Source organism: Rhinolophus sinicus, linkage group LG06 (assembly GCF_036562045.2).
Source record: "Rhinolophus sinicus isolate RSC01 linkage group LG06, ASM3656204v1, whole genome shotgun sequence".
Taxonomy (NCBI): domain Eukaryota; kingdom Metazoa; phylum Chordata; class Mammalia; order Chiroptera; family Rhinolophidae; genus Rhinolophus; species Rhinolophus sinicus.
The window spans coordinates 53,163,804-53,181,085 of NC_133756.1; the positions used below are offsets into that span (position 1 = coordinate 53,163,804).

The following is a 17,282-nucleotide window of genomic DNA, read 5'->3' on the forward strand; positions in this document are numbered from 1 at the left end:
TAAACTTTTATTAGTATTAGAAGAAACTGACAATCACAGGGGGAGGCTTTAAACACTTCTCCCCCAAAAGTCAACAGATCAAGGATATTGTAGTTTTCCTTAGGGCTAATACAATAAACAAATTCAGCAAATTTGAAGGTATAAGATCAATATGCAAATATCAGATGTGTTTCTCTATGCCAGCAATGAATGATCTAAAAAAGAAATTAAAAATAATTTCATTTACAAAAGCATCCAAAGTAAAATACCTAGAAATAAATGTAACCAAGGAGGCAAAAGATTTATACACTGAAAAGTACAAAACAATGCTGAAGGAAATAAGAAATTAAATAAATGCCTAAATAAATGGAAAGACAACCATGTTCGTATATTCAAAAATGAAGTAGTAAGATGGCAACACTTCCCTAAATGATCTACAGATTCAATGTAATCCCTATCAAAATTCTAATGGCCTTTTTTTTTTTTCTTTTGCAAAAACAGATAAGCTGATCCTGAAATTCATATGGAACTGCAAGGGGTCGTGAGGAGCAAAAACAATATTGAAAAAGAAATAAAGTAGGAGGACGCACTGATTTAAAAACTTACTACAAAGCGACTATAAGCAGTGTGGTACTAGCATAAGGGTAGGCATATAGACCAATGGAATAGATTTGAGAATCCAGAAATAAACCCAAACATCTGTGGCCAAATGATTTTTTAAATAACCTGCCAAGGGCATTCAATGGGCAAAAATTAAGTCTTTTCAACAAATGGTGCTGGGAAAACTGGACAATCACATGCAAAGGAATGAAGCTGGACCCCTATCTCGTATCATATACAGAAATTAAATCAAAATGGATCAGCAATGTAAGAGCTAAACTGTAAAGCTCTTAGATGAAGGCCTAAGGAAGGATCTGTATGACATCAGATTTAGCAATGATTCTTAGATTTAACAGCAAAAGAATGATGAATAAAAGAAAAAAAATAATTTGGACTTCATCAAAATAAAAAGCTCAGGCATCAAAGGACATTATCAAAACATATTTGACAAGGGTTTAATATGTAGAATATATAAACAACCCAACAACAAAAAGACATACGACCCAACTTAAAAAATAGGCAAATGACTTGCACAGACATTTCTCAAAAGAAGATATATAAATGCTCAACAAGCCCAGGAAAACATGTTCAACATCTTGGTCATTAAAAAAATTCAAATGAAAACCACAATGAGATACCACTTCATATTCATTCAACTAGCTTTAAATTAAAAAAAAAAAAAAAAAAGGAAAACAGCAAGTGTTGATGAGAAATGAGAAATAGAGACCCTCAAACATTGCTAGTGAGAATGCAAAATGGCACATCCGCTGTGGAAAAGTCTGGTGTTTCCCAAAAAAGGTGACAGAATTACGTATGACCCACCTATTCAACTCCTACTAGATATACAAGGTGTGATCAAACAATATGGTGAATGTTTAAATTTTTTAAAAATTATTAAAGTAAAAGATACACAGCCGTAATTCCTCACAAAATACTCCCCCTCACTTTGAAAACACTTATCCCATCATTTTGCCACTTTCTGAAGCAGTTCTGGAAGTCCTCTTTCATGTCTTTAGTTTCTCACTTTCCATCCCCCCCCCCACCCCACACACACGGGAGAAATGAAAACACATGTACATACAGAAACTTGTACATGAATGCTTATAGCATTATTATTAAAAATACCCAAAAAAGAAACGAAGTACATGCTACAACTTGTATGAAACTTGTAAACATTATGCTAAGGGAAGGAAGCCAGACACAAAGGTCACATATTATATGATTCCTTTAATACGAAATACCAACAATAGGCAAATGCATAGAGACAGAAAGTAAAGGGTACCAGGTGATAGTGGAAGGGGGGAACAGGAAATGATTACTTAGTGGATATGAGGATGTTGAAACAGTTCTGAAATGAAAGAGGGGGCAGTTGCATAATATTGTGAATATACCAACTACCAATGAACTGTACACTTAAAATGATTTATATATGTTATGTGAATTTCACCTCAATTAAAAAGGAAAGGGGGCAATCATAAAATGTCCTTATGTTCTGACAACATCCAATTTAGAGCAAACTTCTACTTCCTTAGAGACTCTCTAAAATTACCCAACAAAAGTCCAAATTTTATAATAAGTTCTTTCCAATACCCTCTTAAAATCACGAACAAAGGTTCCCTATAGTGTGCAGAATTCCTCACTGCAGCAAGTAAAAAACTTGTTCAACTATAGGTGTTCTTGCTCATCTTTTTGGCTGGAGGTCATTGACAAGAGTAACAACTAATTTCTCAACAGAAACAATAGAAGACAGAACACAAAGGGATAACATCCTTGTTCAAAACAACAACAACAACAAAATTGCCAATCCAGAATTCTAACTGGTGAACAACTATCATTCAAAAGTGACAGTGAAATGCAAAACATGATTACACAACAAAAACTGAATTTCTCGGCACAAATCTACATCAAAGCATACACTAAAGGATATTCTTTGGGGGAAAAACACAAAATGATCACAGATGGAGAACTTAAGATGCAGGAAGGAATAAAAAGTGATAAAAATTATAACTATGTGGGTAAATTTAAAATAATGATGTAAAATGATGATGTCTGATGGAGATTAAAATATGTATGTGGAGGTAAAAATACATGAGTATTATAGCAAATACACTGAGCAATGGGTCAGGGGGAATTAATGGAATTAAAGTGTTTTGGGTCCCTTGCATTGTCTGGAAGATATAAAATATCTTAATTAGACTCATAGGTCAAGGATGCACATTGCAATCTCTAGGGCAATAGTTACCAAAAGTGTGGTCTGCAGACCGCTGGGGGTCCCTGAGACTTTATTAGGGGGTCCTCAAAATCACAGATATTTTCATAATAATGCTAAGACCGTATTTGCCCTTTTTACTCTCATTCTTTTACAAGTATATAATGGAGTCAGTCATCCAGAATATGTCTTGTGATATCCCAAAGGATTAAAGCAGAAGCAGGTATGAGAATCCAGGTGTCTTCCATTAAGCTAGCTATTAAAGAGATTTGCAAAAATGTGAAAACAATGCTACTCTTCTCACTTTTGGAAAGTATATTTTTCACAAAATTACATTATTTATATTAATATTTTATGGGATATTCTTGTTCCCCCAAATAGAAAATTATCTGGCCTAATATCAATTGTGCCAAGGTTGAGAAACACTGATATAACCAAATACAAGTTCTTTTTAAGAATTTAAATGGGTCTTGAGAACAGTGTGAGATTCACTGATCTAAATAAATAAAAGGATAATACGACATCATGGATTGGAAGACTTAGCATCTTGAAGATGTTAACTCTATCTCAAATTTAAAAAGATTCAGTTTTCATACAACTAACATGTGACTATAAAAATTTATGTAAAAGTGCAGAGTCAAGAAGAACAAGGTGGAAAGACTTGCTTTACTGAAATATAAAGACTGGTTATAATGTCATGTAAATTAAAACAGGATCATTTTGGCATAAGGATAGATAAAGTAGACCAATGGGGGGGGAACAGATCCCAGAAACAGACTCATGAGTATAAGGTCACTTGATTTATGACAAGGGAGACATGGTAGAGCAGAGGGGAGACAATCTTTTCAACAAATGGTGCTGCATAAAATGAGTATCCATAATAAAAAAAGAATACTTAGAATATTCTGAACATAATATTCAGAATCAGTTCAAGGTAGAAGGTAAATCTAAGTACATGATAAACAATGCACAAAATAATACACAATATTCAGTTCCAGGAAGATGGTAGAAAGCAAAACAATAAAGCCTCTACGACAGTATCTCTCAGCTTTGGCACTGGTGATACTTTGGGCTAGGGAGCTGTTTGTGCGCTGTAGTATTCTGTGTGCTGCAGGATGTTTAGCAACATCCCTAGCCAATCCACAGGATGCCAGGAGTATTCCACCCACCTAGTTGTAAAACCTAAAAATATCTTGAAATATTGTCAGATGTCCCACCCAGGTGGTGAAAGGTGTGGGGAGAGGGAAGAAGGCAATTGCTTGTAGTTGCGAACCACTGTTGTAGTTGCAACCACTGTTCTAAAAGATAACGTAAGAGAATATCTTCATAATCTTGGAGCAGGGAAAGACTTCTTCAACAGTACATAAGAATCATTGACTATGAAGGAAAACAATGATAAATCGGACTACATTAAGATTAAGATCTTCCTTTCATCAAAAGAGAATATTAATACAGAGAAAATGAAGTCAAAGTGGGATATATTTTTCCAACAAATAACTAAACAAAGGGCTTCTATCTAGCACGTATAAAAACTCCTAAAAACAAAAGGAAAAAGGCAGAAACTCCAATAGAAAATACAGGTCTCACATTCATAAAATATATAACACCTATAAATCAGTAATATAGAAAGCCCAACAGTAATAATAAAGAAAAAAGGTAGGGGGAGAGAAGACCTCTCAGAAGAGGATATCCAAACAGCCAATACATTTATGAAAAAGTACTCCATCTCATTTGGAATCAAGGAAGGCATACTCCAGGAGGGCTAAAATTAAAGAGGCTATTAATACCAAGTAGTGGTGAGAATATGGAGCAACAGGAACCCTCATACCCTGTTGATGGATAGGTATGATCACTTTGAAAACAATTCTTGTGTTTTCTTCCAAATTTGAACATGTATACATGAACGACCCAGCTATTCTACTCCTGGTAATATTCAACATAAATGTACCCAAGAAACATGTACAAGACTCTTCATATGACAGTATTATTCAATCCAAATGTGCAAAAGTAAATGTACGAGTCAGCTATAGCTACATGTGAAAATATCCACTAATCTCCCAAACATAGTGTTGATAAGCAAAATAAGCAGACACAAATACTGCTACTATATAATTCTATTTACATGTAAGTCCAAATGCAGCTTTTCAAAATAAAGCTCTATATGTATCATTTGAAGCCAGGACAGTGGTTACTCCAGGAAATTAAAAAGGGAAAGTGATTGGGAAAGGAAACATAGGGTGTTTCTGGATTGCAGGTCGTATTGTACTTCTTGATCTGTGGTGGTACTTTGTGGTGATTCACTGAGCTGTATACATACACTCTGTGCACTTTCTTGTATGTATTAAATTCCAATTTTTTTAAAAGACTCCTTTTATATGCTGTATATGCAACCTAGAAATGAATAATTACAAAAATACTTTAGCTATTAAAATCATGTCTGGGAACATAACTCTCCACATCTTACAGTTCAGGATCCTTTGTCTAATTAAATAAAGTATCTTAAAAAGGGCTGAGTTTTCAGTATGCTACAGGAAGACATAATGAAATGTATTTAAATTTGCTTTTCTATGTGTTACATTACCTTGATCACCTGAAAAAAATCCTGTTTCTTAGCTTTATATAAGACAACATAACCACACATCTTAGAAAATGGTAATATTAAAGTTAAAGATGTTTGTTTCTAATATTAAAAATATGTTTTTCAAACATTTAGACACAAAGAGGATTAAGGCAAAATATAAATGATGCCTGAACTAAATAAAGGAGATTTACATAAAAACTTTTTATGTTGTGCTCGCTTTGGCAGCACATATACTAAAAAAATCTGTATGCTTCCCTCCCCACCAAACTAAGTCTTGATTTATATTTTTATATTCCACGTGGCATTTTATAAAACTCACTTTTATGCCAATTATTATTTTATATACAAAATAAGGATCAAACATTCATAATAAAAAGTCGCTTAATATCAAATAGATGCCCTCTGAATCTAAACATGTATGTAGAACAGCACACACTTAACAGCAGACATTCTGATTCATTTTTAAGCCAAGTAGTGCCACCAAGTGGTAGCAAATTCTTTTTCCAAAATATCACTCTGAAGCAACAGCAAAAGTTATACTAGAATACTGAAATGGAAAATCAATCTTTCAATAAATGTTAATAAGACTGTAAAATATCTTGGCACAAAAGTTTAAAAACAAAAGAGGTCAATCTTTTGGGGACAAAGTATGTATTACTATGATGGATTTAGAGTTTTAATGTTAAGTTTTTCTTAGAAAGCAAGGAACTATATGAATATAATGTAGTGCTTACTTTTTGTTGCTTGTTGTTTTTAAATCCGTATTTTCTTAAGACAAGTTGCTTTAGAAATTAATGAAACACACACACACAGTAAAAGACTGAAGGTTTTAGAATACTGTTACACGTCTTTATTTTTTATTTTTTATTTATTGGGGTGACAATGTTTAGTAAAATAACATAGGTTTCAGGTGTACAATTCTGTAATACATCATCTATACATCATAGTGGGTGTTCATCACCCAGAGTCGTTCTCCTTCCATCACCATATATTTAACCTCCTTTACCCTCATCTACTACTCTCTACCCCCTTACTCTCTGGTAACCACTAAACTATTGTCTGTGTCCATGAGTTTCTGTTTCTTTGTCTTGTTCCTTTTCCTTTGTTTCATATCCCACATATCAGTGAAATCATACGGTTCTTAACTTTTTCTGTCTGACTTACTTCGCTTAGCATAATAATCTCAAGATCTATCCATGTTGTCGCAAATGGCACTATTTCATCTTTTCTTACAGCATAGTATTCCATTGTGTATAGATATATACCACATCTTCTTTATCCAATCATCTACCGAAGGACACATTTTGGTTGTTTCCATGTCTTGGCCACCGTAAACAGAGCTGCAATGAACACTGAAGCACATACGAGGTATAACAATTAAGTTCGCGAACTTGCCACCATGCATTTACATTGGCAGCACTGTACAAATAGCTCAGTGAGGTCTCATAACCTTAGTACATCAATGTCTCATAGTTGTGTTCGTGTTGACATGTGGTCGTGTCTTGCTGAGTGGCATTATTGTTGCGTGTTTTTGTGTGCCATCACAAGAATGTCAGAGCTTGAATTAGAGCAACGAACAAACATTAAATTTCTTGTTAAACTTGGCAAGAGTGGAAGTGAAATCGGGGACGTTAGTCCAAGTTGATGGGGATAATGCCATGAAGAAAACGGAAGTGTACAAATGCATTAAACGTTTTTATGAGGGGAGAGAAGGTGTCACTGATGAAGAGAGGTCAGGGCAGCCAGGAACGAGGAGAACTGATGAAAACATTGCAAAAATTCATCAAATTGTGCGCCAAAATCATCGGTTGACTGAGAAGCATCGCAGACCAAGTAAACATCGACAGAGCAACAGGAAAATCTTAACTGAAATCTTGGCATGAGAAAGGTGTGTACAAAAATGGTCCCGATGGAGCTCACCGATGAACAAAAGCAAAGGAGAGTCGAAGTTTGCCAAGACCTTTTGGAGAGGCAAGACGATGTCTTGGGCCGTGTTATCACTGGTGATGAAACATGGGTGTACCAATACGACCCTGAAACAAAGTGTCAAAGTGCACAATGGAAGTCAGCCAATTCTTCACGACCAAAAAAGTTCCGTCAGTCCAAATCAAGAGTCAAAACGATGTTGCTAACCTTTTTTGATATCAGAAGGATTATTCATCGTGAATTTGTACCAATTGGACAGTTAAGCAAGTTTACTATTTGGAAGTGCTGAAAACTGCATGAAAGACAAAAACAACCTGAACTTTTCGCCAACAATTCATGGCTCTTGCATCACAACAGTGCAGCAACTTACACAGCACTGTCTGTGAGGGAGTTTTGAGCCAGTAAACAAACAACTGTATTGGAACACCCTCCCTACTCACCTGATCTGGCCCCCAATGACTTCTTTCTTTATCTGAAGATAAAGGAAATATTGAAAGGAAGACATTTTGATGACATTCAGGACATCGAAGGTAATATGACAACAGCTCTGATGGACATTCCAGAAAAAGAGTTCCAAAATTGCTTTGAAGGGTGGACTATATGCTGGCGTTGGTGCATAGCTTCCCAAGGGGAGTACTTTGAAGGTAACCATAGCGATATTCAGCAATGAGGTATGTAGCACTTTTTCTAGGATGAGTTCGTGAACTTAATTGTCAGACCTATTACACATGAAGGTTCCATATTATTGTGTTATACATGAATAACTAGTAATTTTTGCTTTATTCAATATACAAAGATCATCTCTACCATGCTTTCTGCTAACAGGTGGGGCCTAAAGAATATCTGTTTCGGCATATGAATAGGTTTGCCTGAGAAAAAAGCTGGTCCTGCCTACCCATAGTACTGCAACCTTATGCAGCAATAAGATGGATTGGTACACACATCAATTTCCTCAATGGTAAGAAGAAAACAACTTAGTTAGCTACTATATGCCAGATACAGAAAACACATACGTATCTCCTTTCAGCCCATAATATTTTAAAAAACCTTATATTTGAGGCCTTTGCAAATGACCATAATTAAAATACTTTGCTAACTGTCCTTTTCTATGGCCAAGAAAATTGTGGACTAGTGGTCCACAAAAAAACCTAGTTGTGCTTCAGAAAAAACCTAGCTGTGCTTCAGAAAAAACTTGTCTTTTCAAAAACACAGGTTGCAGAACTTCTTCCTTGGCATTTCTGATTCAATTTTGCTAAGGTCCACAGTATTTTTTAAGTACTCATAGACAACTCTAATATGTAGTCAGAATCATCTTGAACAGGTTTTTCAAACAGGTCTGCACTTGGAGACCTATTAAAAAATTCAGATGCTCAGTCTCCCTCTGAAGAATTTGGAAATGTGATTCTGGCACTATTAACTTTAAATAATATTAAAATATTATATACATATATATTATATGTAAAAGACCACACACACACACACACACACACACACACACACACACACACTAAAAGAATCTCCTAGGGACCTCTGTTAACAACATTCATATAAATCATACAGCATTGTTAACTACAGTCATCATGTTGTACCTTATACCCCTAGTACTTATTTATCTTATAACTGGAAGTTTGTACTTCTCGACCAATCCCCTTTCCCCTACCTCTTGTAACTACAAATCTGATCTCTTTGTCTGTGAGTGTGTGTGTGTGTGTGTGTGTGTGTGTGTGTGTGTGTGAAGGAGGGAGGGTGGGAAGGGAGAGAAGGGAGAGAAAAAGAGAGGAAAGAGAGATAGATGACTGAATATTATTCAGCTATAAAAAATAGGCAATCCTGCCATTTGCAACAACACGGATGGGCCTTGAGGGAATTATACTAAGTGAAATAAGTCAGGCAGAGAAAGAAAAATACTGTATGATCTCACTTACATGTAGAATCTAACACACACACCCCACATACAAAATTTCTTTATCTGTTTATCCATTGATGGATAGATACTTAGGTTGTTTCCATGTCTTGATTATTGTAAATAATGCTGCTATGAATATGGGGGAGCAGATATCTTTTTGTGAGTTAATGTTTTCATTTTTTTCAGATAAATTCTCAGAAGCAGAATTGCTGAATCATATGGCAGTTCTGTTTTTAATACTTTGAGGAACCTCCATACTGTTTGCCATAGTGGCAGCACCAATTTTTATTTTTACCAACATTTCCTGTTTCTCTGTATCTTTTTTTGCTTTCTCTTTTTATTGTACCTATGAGATAAATGCTAACTAAACTTATTGCAATAATCATTTCACAATATATGTAAGCCAAACCATTATGCTGTACACCCTAAATTCATACAGCAATACATGTAAATTATATGTCAATAAAACTGGAAAAAACAAAAACAATAATGATAGAAAAAATCAACATGCAAAAGTCAGCTGCATTTCTATATACTAACAATGACCAAGCTGAGAAAAAAAATTAAGAAAACAATTCCATTTACAACATCATCAAAAAGAATACAATATTTAGGAGTAAACTTAACCAAGGATGCTAAAGACTTGTACAGTGGAAACTACAAACACTGCCAAAAGAAATTAAAGATGACAAAATAAATAAAAAGACAGTTAGTGTTCATGGACTGAGAGACGTAATAATGTTAAAATGTCCCACCCAAAGCAAACTTAATGCAATCCATATCAAAATCCCAGTGGCATTTTTTTTATGGACAGAGAAAAATTAACCTTAAAGTTCATTTGGAATCTCAAGACACCCCAAAAAGATAAAAACAACCTTGGAAAAGAACAAAGTTGCAGGTCTCACAATTCCTAATTTCAAAACTTACTACAAAACTACAGTAGTCAAAACAGTATGGTATTGGGGGCAGCCGGATGGCTCAGTTGGTTAGAGCACAGTGCTCATAACACCAGGATTGCTGATTCGATCCCCACGTGGGCCACTCTGAGCTGTGCCCTCCACAACGAGATTGAAACAACTACTTGACTTGGAGCTGATGGGTCCTAGAAAAACACACTTAAATAAATAAAAGTTAAAAAAAAAAAAAGTGTGGTACTGGCATAAAGACATACTCGGAACACAATAGAGAACCTAGAAATACACCCTCACCTATAAGGTCAAATGATTTTTGACAAGGATGCCAAGATCATATGACGGGAATAGACAGTCTTTTCGACAAATGGTGCTGGGAAAAAGCTGGATAAACACATGCAAAATAATGAAGTTTGATTCTTACCTTACATCATGCTATGATCTCAATGTTTGTGCTCCCTCCAAATTCATATGTAGAAATCCTAACACTCAATCTGATAGTATTAGAAGGTGGAGCCTTTGGGAGGTGATTAGGTCATGAGGAAAGAGATTAATGCCCTGATAAAAGAAGCTCTAGAGAACTCCCTGCCCCTTCTGCCATGTAAAGACACAAGAGGAAGTCTCCAACCTGGAATTGGGCCCTCACATTTGACCATGCGGGCACCTTGATCTTGGATTTCCAGCCTACAGAACTGTGAGAAATAAATTTTTGTTGTTTATAACCTATCCAGTCTGTGGCATTTTGTTATACAAGTCCAAATAGACTAAGACACACCATACACACAAATTAACTCAAAATGGATCAAAGACCTAAACATGAGAGCTAAAACTATACAACTCTTAGAATAAAACATAGGGAAAAAGCTTCATGACATTTGATGTAGCAATTATTTCTTGGATGTGACACCAAAAGCATAGGCAACAAAAGTAAAAATGAATAATGGGACTAAGTCGAACTTAAAACCTTCTGTGAACCAAAGGAACTTGTGGAATGGGGGAATATATTAGTAAATCATATACCTAAATACACAAAGAACTCTGTGACACATAATAAATATGTATTTGGTCTGTGCCCCTGGTTTCTAACAAAAAGTACCTAAAACTCTTCTAATTTCCTGAGTGATAGGAAAATCTTACAGAAAGATCCTAAATCCCTTGGAATTTCCTTACTGATAAGAGTATCTTTTGTTCTAATGAAGTGACTCTTGGTGGGTTCCTGGGTGGGGGCTGGTCACCAAAAAGACCAAGCCATAATTAGAAGCTTGAAACTTTCCAGCCCCACCTTCCTCATCCTCTGGGTGAGGAGGGACTAAATATTGAGTTAATAATAGATCAAGCCTACATAATTTAAGACTCCATAAAACGTTCCAATTTTTCAAATATTTTGTTTCACATTCCTTAAGCAACTGGTAATGTTCTAGAAATTCCAATAGTTCAGTGGCCAAACATCCCTCCAGACCACATAGGTACCTAGAAACAAATCTTTAAAAAATCCTTGCCCACATTATCACTGTAGGTATAAATAATAGTGAACTGCAAAGATACTACTAAGGTAAATATCTTCAAAGACAGCTAATGGCAGAAATCAGAAATATTTCTCTAACCTGCAGATTTAATGCACCTGTTTACCTGTGGCAGGTATGAATGGGTGAGAAGAGTCACTACAAAAACAACTGTTTTATAGTCATTTTGGCATAAGAATTAAGTAGAGTAGAATTCTCTTTCAGGCATTTTGTTCTTTCTCCCATTTCCTGATACTTCATTTAGAACTACTTAGGCATATTCTGAGATTGGAAGGAGTGGTCAACACAGGTAAATATAGGGGCAGCCAGATGGCTCAGCTGGTTAGAGAGCAAGCTCTGAACAGTAGGGCTGCCGATTAGATTCCCACATGGGCCAGTGTGCTGTGCCCGCTCTCCACAACTAGATTGAAGACAACTAGCTGCCGCTGAGCTGCTGGTAGGGTGGTCAGATGGCTCAGTTGGTTACAGTGTGAGCTCTTAACAACAAGGTTGCTGGTTCAATTCCCACATGGGATGGTGGGCTGAACCCCCTGCACCTAAAGATTGAAAATGGCGACTGGACTTGGACCTGAGCTGCGCCCTCCACAACCAGATTGAAGGACAATGACTTAGAGCTGATGGGCCCTGGAGAAACACACTGTTCCCCAATAAAAATTAAAAAAAAAAAAAGACAGGTAAATATAAATTAAGGTTCAATTTCTTTATAATTGGTGTATATAAATTAAAAATTATATAATTGTAAAATTTCTTAGATCTTTCCAAAGCATTACCACAAAATTACAGGCAAATTATTCAAAGGTTACTTTTGTCATTTAGAACATTTGAGGACTACCACTCTATAACAGTTGCTATATTCTGATATACCAACTAATTACATATGTTTTGTTTGTTTTGTTTTTTTAAGGAGGGCGCAGCTCACAGTGGCCCATGCGGGGATCGAACCAGCAACGTTGGTGTTATCAGCATCACATTCTAACCAACTGAGCTAACCGGCCATCCCACTACTATTTATTTTTTAAAAAGGCAAGTAATTTAAAGAATTTAAACCTAATGATTTTTACAAAATAATCCCTTCCACTTCCCCCCACCCACCTCCTCCCCACACACACACTCAGTACAACTATAAAATCAGGAACACAAGAGATAAACCAAAGGTGGTAAGAGGAAGATGAATGTTGCTAGGGACCTTGGGAATGGAGGATACTAGAAGGACATCTTATGATCCTGCACCCAACAGACGAAGGTGACCCGGGTCCACTGTTTCCCAATAAAGCACCAGAGGGTAGCTCAGGGAGGCTCATTTCTTCTCTGGACCAATCAGTAGTCCCAACCAGATAAACTTAGCAGAAGCAGCAAGGGGTATCAACTGGAAGTTCTGCTGATAATAAAAGCACTGTCCTTCATTGTCAGGTGAGAGATTGCCTTCCCCTACCCAGAAGATGGGGAGCATTCACAAGGGGATCCCACAAAAAGCACCAAATCCAGAAAGCATTCTTTATATCACCAGAGACTACCTCTCCTCACCTAAAGGCAGCAGGTGGCCTGGTCTGGGAAAGCATCTTCCACTCTCTGCAGCCCCACCCACAGGGACGAGTGGGAGCCGCCGAGGTATGAAATAAATCAAGTACTCATAAATAAAAACAATACTTAGATAATCAGACTGTCACTGAAACCATATAGCCCACAAAAGTAGACCAAGACCTGCATGCTATATCTGAACAGGTATATGCTTGTTAAATTTTTAAAGGTCCAGAATCTCTGAAAATAGCTAAAATGTACATAACAGAAAAATCACCTGTCGTACAAAGAATCAGAAAAATCACAACTTTAACGAGAAAGAAAATCAACTGACACCAAGGATAAAAATCAAATGTTAGAATATACTCTGACAAATGTTTTAAGCAATCATTATAAAAAAAAGATTCAATAAGCTACAACTTCTTAAGCAAATACACAGAACCTATAAAAAAGCAAATAGAAATTATACAAACGCAACACATTTTCAAAAACTTGTTGGATAAGCTCAATAGTAGAACGAAGATGATGTCAGAATCGGTGTACTTAAAGACAGAACAATAGGATACACTCAATGTAAATAACAAAGAGAAACTAAAGAACAGGGCCTTAGGGAGCTGTGAGAAAAGTAACGAAAAATTCAATATTCATATCATTGGAGTCTCAGAAGGAAAAGAGAAAGAAAAGTGAGGCTAACAGAATATATGAAAAAATTATGGCTGAAAACCCCCCAAATCTGGTGAAAGACACATGAGAAATCTAAGAAACTGAATAAACCCTACACAAGAAAAACCTAAACAAATACTTGCCAAGAAACATATAATTAAAACATTTGAAAGCTAAAAACAAAGAAAACATCTAAAAATTAACCAATAACATATCACCTACAGAGGAAACCAATGTGAATAACAGATTTCCCATCTGAAATCAGAAAGAAGTTACAGTATTTTTTAAGGGCTGCAACAGAAGAACTATCAACCGTCAATTCTATATCCAGTGAAACAATTCTGTAAGAGTGAAGGGGAAATGAAAACACTGTCAGACAAACAAACAAGAAAACTAAACTGAAAAAAATATTGTCATTAGCAGACCTACCCTTAAAGACCGGCAAAAGATCAGCCACAAAAGAAATGATAAAAGAAAAACATCTTGGAACATATGGAAAGAAATAATAAATAAAAAGAACAGAAGTATATATAACAAGAACAGACTATGCTTTTTATTATAAATTATCTTTCATGATGGAAACAAAGTTACGATCTGATAATCAAGACACTGATATTTAAAAGTGAGGAAGGTAAAGGGAAGGCAAATGGAAGTGAGGTTTCTAGACTTCACTGCAGGTGGTAAAACGCTGACACCAGTAAACTCTTAATAAGCTACATGTGTATATTTTAAAGGCAGAAGAACAAACCACTATGAAAATTACAGAGATAGAGTCCGAGATTCACTATCAATAAATGATGTAATCCTTAAAAAATGTTCAAGTAACCCACAAGAAGGGAAGCAAAGAGAAACCGAGGAATGACAATCGGAGGAAACATATAAAAAATTATCTTCAATGTATATGGTCTAAATACATCAATCAAAAGAAAGAAAATGACACCCAGTCAAGATGGCACCTCAGGTAAAACACTGCGCTTACATTCTCTCACACCACATCAAAATTATAACTAAACTACAAAACAACCACTATTGAGAATCACCTGAAATCTTGCTGAACGAAAGCCCTACAACTAAGAACATGCAGAAAACACCACCTTGAGACTGGTAGAAGGTCTCAAGGGACGCGGAACGGGCTGGTCCCACACCTGCATGTGACCATTACAAATTGGGAGGGATATTTCAGCTGTGGAGGTCCGCCACCCAGGAGAAGAGAGAGGTCCCAACCCCACACCAGACTCCCCAGCCCACGGTTCCAGTGCCAGGGACAGAAGTCCCCATAATTTCTAATTGTGAAAACCAGCAGGGATTGTGGCTGAGACGGAGAGCAGCTGGAGTCTCTTAAAGAGATCGCACCAGACTTACCCATAGAATCACTTGCTCTGAGCTCCAGCGCTGGGGCAGCAGCTGGAGAGGTGGCAGGGACATATAGTGGGGAACTAAGTTGACTGGCGTCAGGACGGGGGCTGGAGGGGCAGCTCTCTCACAGATTTAGGAACCGGTGGAGGCCATTGTTTTTTGTTGAGTCCTCCCCCTTCCTAGTGTAAAAACACAGGCACTGCCGTATCTGGGATACAGCAAGCTAGATAATGGTAATAGTTCACCACACCCTGGTGAATCTAAGACTCTGTCCCACCCAACTTTCGTGAACACCCAAGCCACTTCCAGTGGCTTTTTTGTACAAATCACCTGCATTGGCTCATGCTGCAGATTTCCCTAGGATCTCTCAAAGGTTCAAGCAACCCAGAAAAGCAGCATTTGGCTTGACCGTCTCCTGTAGCTATGGCTGAGCAGTCCTAACCCCAGAACTAGCGCAGCTGGCCTTGGTTCGCAGCTTACCCTCTTGAGTCACTTCCATACACAGCACAGCAGACATTTGCAGATTGCTTTGTGGCTCCTGCTAGGTGACTCTGGGTGGGGCACAGGCTGCGGCTGACTTGACCTGCAGCAGGTCCTCTCTCAGGTGGCCATAGGGCTGGTGCACCCAGTGGCCAGCTTTGAAATGAGCTGGAGCATCACCCATCTACCTCCAAGGACAACAAACCCAAGGAGCAGTTGGAAAGCACTAAAGCCACTGGGCCCCACAGGACACCTACTACATAAGGACTCTCTACTAAGACATAGCAGCCCTACCTAATACATAGAAATAAACAGAGAAGCAGCCAAAATGGGGAGATGAAGGAACATGTCCCAAATAAGACAGAACAAAGCTCCAGAAAATGACTAAACAAAATGGAGACAAGCAATCTACCAGATGCAGAGTTCAAAACACTGGTTATAAGGATGCTTGATGGTCTCAGGGAGAAATTAAACAAAGAGATAGGAAACATAAAAATGGAGATAGAAAAATAAAAAGGAACCAGCCAGAAATTAAGAATACAATGACATAAATGAAGAATACCTTGGAATTAACAGTAGATTAGAAGAAGCAGAAGATCAAATCAGTTATTTGGAAGATAAGATAGCAGAAAACACCCAATCAGAACAACAACAAAAATTTTAAAAAATGAGGATAGTAGAAGGGGCATCTGGGACATCATCAAGCATACCAACATTCCCATTAAAGGGGTACCAGAAGGAGGAGAGAGAGAGCACGGAATTGAAAACCTATCTGAAGAAATAACGACAGAAAACTTCCCAAACCTAGTGACGAAATATTAGGATTTTGCAATTATTTTCACCCTTTTAAACAGCAATTACTTTTGCACCAACCTAATAGATATAATGGCAGAGTCCCAAACAAGATGAACCCAAAGCAGCCCACACCAAGACACATCAAAATTAAAATGCCAAACGTTAAAAACAAATAGAGAATCTTAAAAGCAGCAAGAGAAAAGCAGTTAGTTACCTGTAAGGGAGTTCCCATAAGACTATCAGCTGATTTCTCAACAGAAACGTTGCAGGCCAGAAAGGATTGGCACAAAACATTCCACGTGAAGAAAAGCAAGGACCTACAACCAAGACTAGTGTACCCAGCAAGGTTATCATTTAGAATCAAAGGACAGATAAAGAGCTTCCCAGACAAGAAATAGCTAAAGAAGTTCATCACCATTAAAATAGTGTTACAAGGAAATGTTAGAGGGACTTCTGTAACATAAAAAAATATATATGAATAAAAAAGTGGCAATATCTACATACCTATCAACAATTACTTACAATGTAAATGGACTAAATGCTTCAATCAAAAGACAGTGGGCTGAATGGATAAGAAAACAAGACCCTTACATATGCTGCCCACATGAGACTCTCTTCAGACTGAAAGACAGACACAGATGGAAAGTAGAGGGATGGGAAAAGATAGTTCAAGAAAAATGGAATGAGAAAAAAAAAGCTGGAGTACCAATACTTACACCAGACAAATTATACTTTTAAACACAGGCTATAACAAGAGACAAAGAAGGACCTAGTAATCCTACTTCTGGGTGTTTATCCAAAGAAACCCCAAAAGCTACTTCGAGGGGACGTGCTT

The 17,282-nt window shown here is 36.9% G+C and overlaps 1 protein-coding gene and 1 long non-coding RNA gene across 16 annotated transcripts in view; both read right to left on the bottom strand.

The window, feature by feature from the left end:
* ZNF644 (zinc finger protein 644) overlaps positions 1–17,282 on the bottom strand; it is a 103,538-nt gene that overhangs the window by 34,539 nt on the left and 51,717 nt on the right. The window lies entirely within an intron of this gene.
* Positions 6,191–7,729, bottom strand: LOC141572130 (uncharacterized). The gene is made up of 2 exons (XR_012497299.1): positions 7,503–7,729; positions 6,191–7,402 (listed from the first exon to the last, which is right to left on the bottom strand). It is a non-coding gene; the product is annotated as an uncharacterized LOC141572130 (long non-coding RNA).